General features: G+C 25.1%; 2 non-coding genes across 2 annotated transcripts; both read right to left on the reverse strand.

Annotated features, from left to right (window-relative positions):
- Positions 1 to 1,786: 1,786 nt before the first annotated feature.
- LOC123304222 lies at positions 1,787 to 1,905 on the reverse strand. The gene has a single exon (XR_006536263.1). It is a non-coding gene; the product is annotated as a 5S ribosomal RNA (ribosomal RNA).
- A 6,369-nt stretch (positions 1,906 to 8,274) lies between these two features.
- Positions 8,275 to 8,393, reverse strand: LOC123304223. Its single transcript, XR_006536264.1, has one exon. It is a non-coding gene; the product is annotated as a 5S ribosomal RNA (ribosomal RNA).
- Positions 8,394 to 9,056: the final 663 nt, after the last annotated feature.

The raw sequence follows: 9,056 nt of genomic DNA on the forward strand, positions 1-9,056 counted from the left end.
ATAAAATAGATAATATACAAATTATAATTTATTATTGCAGATATATTACAATAAAAAAAAAAAATAAAAATATTTGGTAATGTATGTTATAAACAAAATAATTTGTTGTAAACAAATTATATAATATGTTATATTTATTAACAAATTTATTTACTCTTATATAAATAAAATTAGTGGCTTCCCAAAAAGGAAAGCCTGTTTAAATTTATCGGATGTATTAAATATTCTTTAATAAATTTACTAAATATTTTAAGTAAATTATTATATTTTCTTAACCTCCAAAACCATACAAAGTACGACCTTGTCGTTTTAATGCATATACAACATCCATAGCTGTAACTGTTTTACGTTTTGCGTGTTCAGTATATGTAACAGCATCCCGAATAACATTTTCAAGGAATACTTTAAGTACACCACGTGTTTCTTCATAAATTAAACCAGAGATACGTTTTACTCCACCTCGTCGTGCTAAACGACGAATTGCAGGTTTTGTAATACCTTGGATATTATCACGCAAAACTTTTCTATGACGTTTTGCACCCCCTTTTCCAAGACCCTTTCCACCTTTTCCTCTGCCAGTCATTTTAATAAAAAATTATTTACAATATTTTAACGAACGGATAACACGTGTGTTAACCTCACAAGTATTGTAATGTATGTGAGCGCCGGTACAATTGTGCCTTTTTATATAAAGCATTAAAGATTTTTTAAGCCACGCCTATACAATTTGATTAGTCCATACTCTGATAGCTATCCAATAGGATATGACAACAAAAATTTTGAAATTTCATATAAATATAAATACAACACATTTATTTCGCATTTAAACATTTGACTTTGTAGTATCAAATTGTCGAATATAATTTTTAAAATTGTGTGTTTTTTTGTAAAAACATTATTATTTGAAAATGGCTAGAACCAAGCAAACTGCACGTAAATCAACTGGTGGTAAAGCACCAAGAAAACAATTAGCAACGAAAGCTGCACGTAAAAGTGCACCAGCAACTGGTGGAGTAAAAAAACCACACAGATATCGTCCTGGTACAGTAGCTTTACGAGAAATTCGTCGTTATCAAAAAAGTACTGAATTGTTAATTCGTAAATTACCATTCCAACGTTTAGTACGTGAAATTGCACAAGATTTTAAAACCGATTTACGTTTTCAAAGTTCAGCTGTTATGGCATTACAAGAAGCTAGTGAAGCCTATTTAGTAGGTTTATTTGAAGATACCAATTTATGCGCAATTCATGCAAAGCGTGTTACAATTATGCCTAAGGATATACAATTGGCAAGACGTATTCGTGGAGAACGTGCATAAGCGTTTTAAATGACAATTTAAAAAAAAAAAAACAAATAAGAAATATTTTCGGTCCTATATATAGGACCAACATATATTATTAAATAAGAGTATATTATTTTTATTAAAAAATATATATATATATATATATATATATATATATATATATATATATATAAATATAAATTATTGAAATAAAATTAAACATTATTAAAATTTTGTTATAATTATAAGCGATTGCTATTTCTAAAAATAAATAAATTTCATAAAATTTATATTATTTTATATTCATTTGAAATATTAAAAAAACTTCTCGCTTTAAAGTAACCATGATATGAGTTATAAATGCAATAAAATTTTATACAAAAAATAATATTTATTTGTTGATGAATAATATAAAAGGTTTACATTTCTAAATAACATATATTTATATATGGTGTGTAAAAAAAAAGAAAAGAAGAAAAATAATTTATATTTTTAATATAAAAAGGCAACCGCACACAGTGTTCCCAAGCGGTCACCCATCCAAGTACTGACTGTGCCCAATGTTGCTTAACTTCGGTGATCGGACGAGAACCGGTGTTTTCAACGTGGTATGGCTGTTGCCAGTAATAAATGAAAATTTTTACAAATATATATTTTTCATAAATATCATTAATATTAAAGTATATTATTAAAATTTTCAATGAAGTAATCAATTTAAATATATACTTATTTATTATACCATATATTTTAAATAAAAATGCAACCGCACACAGTATTCTCAAGTGGCCACCCATCCGTGGTACTGACTGTGGCAAATGTTTCTAAACTATTATTTTATAAAATATTTATACAAAAAATAATTTACTCTTATCAAATATTAATTTGTGGCCTGTATTAAGGCCTATGTTATTTTCATTTTTTAGCAAAAATAATGAAATATTTCAATATATTATTAAAGTAACAGATCATTTCTTTTTTGGTGCTGCTTTTTTAATTTTTGTAGGAGATGATTTGGCAACAGAAGCTTTCTTAGCTTTTGGTGCTTTCGGTTTACGAGCAGGGCTACTTTTGGCAGCGGATTTTGTACTTTTTGCTGGTTTTGCTTTAACTGGTGCTTTTTTTGATGCCGCTGATGATTTTGCAGTAACTTTTTTAGCAGCAGTTGATGATGATGGAGTCGCTTTTTTTGCTTTAGGCTTTTTGGCTGCCAATGATGTAGTTGTGGCTTTCTTTTCTTTTGGTGCCCGTTTACTTTTAGCACTCTTTGCTGAACCTTTTGCTCCACTTTCTTTTTTGGATACTTTTGATTTAGCTGAAGAATTAGATGAAGCGGAAGCAGCCAATTTGAATGAACCAGATGCACCTTTACCTTTAGTTTGTACCAAGGCTCCCTCAGTTACAGCAGCTTTTAAATATTTTTTAATAAATGGTGAAATTTTATCAGAATCCACTTTATAATTTGCAGCTAAATATTTTTTAATTGCTTGTAATGATGAACCACCACGTTCTTTTAAATTTTTAATTGCGTTAACAACCATTTCTGATGTACGTGGATGTGTTGGTTTTGAATGTTGTTTTGTACGTTTAGCACCAGAAGCTGTTGCTTTTTTTGTTGGTGTTGTAGAAGCAGCAGTAACCGCAGTTGCTGCAACAGCTGTAGAATTTTCTTCGGCCATATTTTTTACTTTATAAAAATAATGTATTTATTATAAATATTTAAATGATAAAATATAATAATTCTATCAAATAAAAAATAAAGGTTTTCAATTATATCATTATTCACAATAATATAGTCCCTATGTAAGTCAAAGTACCATGTAGAAAACACATAAAAATTAAATAGTATTTCTAATTTACTGTCGTAGTAAACATGATTTATTTTTTCAATTTCTATAATATATAAAATAATAAATTATAAATTTAATAATAATATTTATTTTATAAATTAAAATATATTTAATTTTTTTATTAACAATTATTAATAAACATAGTTTAATATTAATTATTTCAATCATACAAAACAATAATATTTTTAAGGTAAACTTAAAAAGTATATATTTTTATTTTTTATTTAATATCGATTTATTATAAATTATTAGTATATAAATAATTAAAAAATTTAATATATAAATATATATATTATAGTATAAGATTTCATTTTTAGAAAAACTTTTTTTGTCAATAATGAAAACGTATTATTATGAAATGTGTTAATCGAACATTGACAAAATATATTTCATTAGAAAATACTTTTATTTATGCATTAATATCAATAATTAACTATTAAATTAATTTTTTCATAATTATATAAAGAAATTTTATACTGATATAAGTATTTATATATTATAATATTTATTTTAAATATAAAAAAATTTATGACAAAATATATTATTAGAGTATTTGTTGAGATTAATATAAGATTATTTTAAATAAGAATTAATTTATATAATTATTAAAATATTATTAATTTTATGTTATGTAATTTTAATAAAAATAAATAATAATAATAAATATAAAAATTTTTTAACAATTTAAATTTTATATGATCTAAATAATTTTGTTAAGTACGATATGAGAAATCATTGTAAGCTTCGTTAAGAAACTTTGTAATATAAAATAATAATAATAATATTAAATATATAAATAAATAAAATAAATTTGATACATATTTTTGGTTCATTCTGTGTATAAATCAAAGGATACCGAATAATTGGTAACGGATGCGATATATTATAGTATCGAGTATTAAAACATAATATATAAATTTATCTTGTTATTCAAATTTTTTGTTACTTAACTTATGTATTTAGAAAATTTATAATATTATTTATATAATTGACATAAAATCTTATAAATTGAAATTTTATTAATATGTATCAAAAGAAGAGAGTAACGTATTGATATAATATCAAAGGATACTGATTATTTAAATAACGAATACGTCATATATTGTTTGTGTAACAAAGTTCACTTGGCCATCTAGTTGAAAATAACATTTTCAATAGAAAGTTTATATGCTTTTTTTTTTCTTTAATTATTAAAAAAATAAATTGAAATTTAATTCAATCAAATTTTATAATAATTTTTAAAAAATTTTTCCTTTTAAAAAATATTTTGTGATGTTGTGATAATATGTATTAATACAAGTGCATCCTGATACTTTTATCTCTAGTAAAGGTATGAGTATCATGAACAGTTTTGTTATCTAATGATATTATTTTGATAATATTTTGTGTATATTCTTATAATATTTTGTCTAAATATCATCATAATACAATATTATTTTGATAATATTTTATGAATATTCTTATAATATGTTACCTAAATGTCATCATAATATGATGAATTATTTCCATAATAACATATAAAAAAGAAAAAAAAAAAAAAGAATCATTAATTTATAATTATTTAAATTGATTCTTTAAAAAAATATTATAATATATTATTTATAAAAATAATTTTTACTCTTATTTTAAATAAATTTGTGGCCTTTTATTAAAAGGCCTATGATCGATGTATTATTATTATAAAAATTAATGCAATGTTTTTAATTTATGCTTTCTTTTCAGTTTTCTTTGGTAATAACACTGCTTGAATGTTTGGTAATACACCACCTTGAGCAATTGTTACACCAGATAATAATTTATTTAATTCTTCATCATTACGAATTGCCAATTGTAAATGACGTGGAATGATACGTGTTTTTTTGTTATCACGGGCAGCATTACCAGCTAACTCGAGAACTTCTGCAGCCAAATATTCCATAACAGCAGCCAAATATACTGGGGCACCAGCACCTACTCGTTCAGCATAATTTCCTTTTCGTAATAATCTGTGAATTCTTCCAACAGGAAATTGTAATCCTGCTCGGCTTGATCTTGACTTTGCCTTTCCCTTTACTTTACCACCTTTACCTCGTCCAGACATAGCGAATAAATTTATTTAATTAATATTTTTTTTTGTAAATATAATCACACAGATGTGTACGTTACGGGGATTGTAACATAAATGTTTAAAATGTTATTTGGGTATTTTAATTTATAATATTTATAAAATATAAAACTTTAAAAATAAACCAATCACCTTATAGTATTATTTTCAGCCAATCAGAGAGTAGTATTCATTTTTATTGTTATATCCATCTTCGCGTATATAATACGCTAGTTGTATACACGACACGCTCATACATATACTGACTGGTGTTCTGTAACTATCTGTGTATATTAATTGTTTGTAACAATGCCACCAAAAACAAGTGGAAAAGCAGCAAAAAAAGCTGGCAAAGCTCAAAAAAATATATCAAAGAGTGATAAGAAAAAGAAGAGGAAGCGCAAGGAATCATATGCAATTTACATTTACAAAGTATTAAAACAAGTGCATCCTGATACTGGTATCTCTAGTAAAGCTATGAGTATCATGAACAGTTTTGTTAATGATATTTTTGAACGTATTGCTGCTGAAGCATCACGTTTAGCACATTATAATAAACGTTCAACAATCACAAGTCGGGAAATTCAAACCGCAGTTCGATTATTATTACCTGGTGAATTGGCAAAGCACGCTGTTAGTGAAGGTACTAAAGCTGTTACAAAATATACAAGTTCAAAATAAATAAATCGAAAATATTATTTAATTGATAACATAAAAATACATCAACATATAAAAACGGCTCTCTTTTTAAGAGAGCCATCAAATTTTTTAAATAAGAGTAAATTATTTTTATATATACAAAAAAATTAAATAAACAATTATTAATATCATATTTAATATAAAATTTTATATATTAATAGCTTGAATATATCTATTATTAGTATATCAATATTATTAATTTTAAATATAATAAAGGATATCGCGGAATATATATCGTAAATCAGTGTAATGCAAATGCATTACATTACCTTTATTATTTTCATTTTACATTTACTACTTGTTTATGTACGCTTATAATTATTAGAAAAATATTTTTAATAATTTTAAAAAATAAATGAAATAATAAAAATTTAATAATAAATTATTTATTGAAAGTATAAAAAATGGTATAGCAAAATCTTTATTTTCTTTGATTAAGGCGAAATGTTTTATTAGTTATAAATTCGATAATCTCCTATCGATACTTGTTACTCTTAACTTGTATATATAAAAAATATAATAGTATATTAATTTATAATAAAATTTTTTCAAAAATTCAATAAGTTATTGTAAAATAAAATAGATAATATACAAATTATAATTTATTATTGCAGATATATTACAATAAAAAAAAAAAATAAAAATATTTGGTAATGTATGTTATAAACAAAATAATTTGTTGTAAACAAATTATATAATATGTTATATTTATTAACAAATTTATTTACTCTTATATAAATAAAATTAGTGGCTTCCCAAAAAGGAAAGCCTGTTTAAATTTATCGGATGTATTAAATATTCTTTAATAAATTTACTAAATATTTTAAGTAAATTATTATATTTTCTTAACCTCCAAAACCATACAAAGTACGACCTTGTCGTTTTAATGCATATACAACATCCATAGCTGTAACTGTTTTACGTTTTGCGTGTTCAGTATATGTAACAGCATCCCGAATAACATTTTCAAGGAATACTTTAAGTACACCACGTGTTTCTTCATAAATTAAACCAGAGATACGTTTTACTCCACCTCGTCGTGCTAAACGACGAATTGCAGGTTTTGTAATACCTTGGATATTATCACGCAAAACTTTTCTATGACGTTTTGCACCCCCTTTTCCAAGACCCTTTCCACCTTTTCCTCTGCCAGTCATTTTAATAAAAAATTATTTACAATATTTTAACGAACGGATAACACGTGTGTTAACCTCACAAGTATTGTAATGTATGTGAGCGCCGGTACAATTGTGCCTTTTTATATAAAGCATTAAAGATTTTTTAAGCCACGCCTATACAATTTGATTAGTCCATACTCTGATAGCTATCCAATAGGATATGACAACAAAAATTTTGAAATTTCATATAAATATAAATACAACACATTTATTTCGCATTTAAACATTTGACTTTGTAGTATCAAATTGTCGAATATAATTTTTAAAATTGTGTGTTTTTTTGTAAAAACATTATTATTTGAAAATGGCTAGAACCAAGCAAACTGCACGTAAATCAACTGGTGGTAAAGCACCAAGAAAACAATTAGCAACGAAAGCTGCACGTAAAAGTGCACCAGCAACTGGTGGAGTAAAAAAACCACACAGATATCGTCCTGGTACAGTAGCTTTACGAGAAATTCGTCGTTATCAAAAAAGTACTGAATTGTTAATTCGTAAATTACCATTCCAACGTTTAGTACGTGAAATTGCACAAGATTTTAAAACCGATTTACGTTTTCAAAGTTCAGCTGTTATGGCATTACAAGAAGCTAGTGAAGCCTATTTAGTAGGTTTATTTGAAGATACCAATTTATGCGCAATTCATGCAAAGCGTGTTACAATTATGCCTAAGGATATACAATTGGCAAGACGTATTCGTGGAGAACGTGCATAAGCGTTTTAAATGACAATTAAAAAAAAAAAAAACAAATAAGAAATATTTTCGGTCCTATATATAGGACCAACATATATTATTAAATAAGAGTATATTATTTTTATTAAAAAATATATATATATATATATATATATATATATATATATATATATATATATAAATATAAATTATTGAAATAAAATTAAACATTATTAAAATTTTGTTATAATTATAAGCGATTGCTATTTCTAAAAATAAATAAATTTCATAAAATTTATATTATTTTATATTCATTTGAAATATTAAAAAAACTTCTCGCTTTAAAGTAACCATGATATGAGTTATAAATGCAATAAAATTTTATACAAAAAATAATATTTATTTGTTGATGAATAATATAAAAGGTTTACATTTCTAAATAACATATATTTATATATGGTGTGTAAAAAAAAAGAAAAGAAGAAAAATAATTTATATTTTTAATATAAAAAGGCAACCGCACACAGTGTTCCCAAGCGGTCACCCATCCAAGTACTGACTGTGCCCAATGTTGCTTAACTTCGGTGATCGGACGAGAACCGGTGTTTTCAACGTGGTATGGCTGTTGCCAGTAATAAATGAAAATTTTTACAAATATATATTTTTCATAAATATCATTAATATTAAAGTATATTATTAAAATTTTCAATGAAGTAATCAATTTAAATATATACTTATTTATTATACCATATATTTTAAATAAAAATGCAACCGCACACAGTATTCTCAAGTGGCCACCCATCCGTGGTACTGACTGTGGCAAATGTTTCTAAACTATTATTTTATAAAATATTTATACAAAAAATAATTTACTCTTATCAAATATTAATTTGTGGCCTGTATTAAGGCCTATGTTATTTTCATTTTTTAGCAAAAATAATGAAATATTTCAATATATTATTAAAGTAACAGATCATTTCTTTTTTGGTGCTGCTTTTTTAATTTTTGTAGGAGATGATTTGGCAACAGAAGCTTTCTTAGCTTTTGGTGCTTTCGGTTTACGAGCAGGGCTACTTTTGGCAGCGGATTTTGTACTTTTTGCTGGTTTTGCTTTAACTGGTGCTTTTTTTGATGCCGCTGATGATTTTGCAGTAACTTTTTTAGCAGCAGTTGATGATGATGGAGTCGCTTTTTTTGCTTTAGGCTTTTTGGCTGCCAATGATGTAGTTGTGGCTTTCTTTTCTTTTGGTGCCCGCTTACTTTTAGCACTCTTTGCTGAACCTTTTGCTCCAC

The sequence above is a fragment of the Chrysoperla carnea genome, assembly GCF_905475395.1.
Source record: "Chrysoperla carnea chromosome X unlocalized genomic scaffold, inChrCarn1.1 SUPER_X_unloc_31, whole genome shotgun sequence".
NCBI classification, from domain to species: Eukaryota; Metazoa; Arthropoda; class Insecta; order Neuroptera; family Chrysopidae; genus Chrysoperla; species Chrysoperla carnea.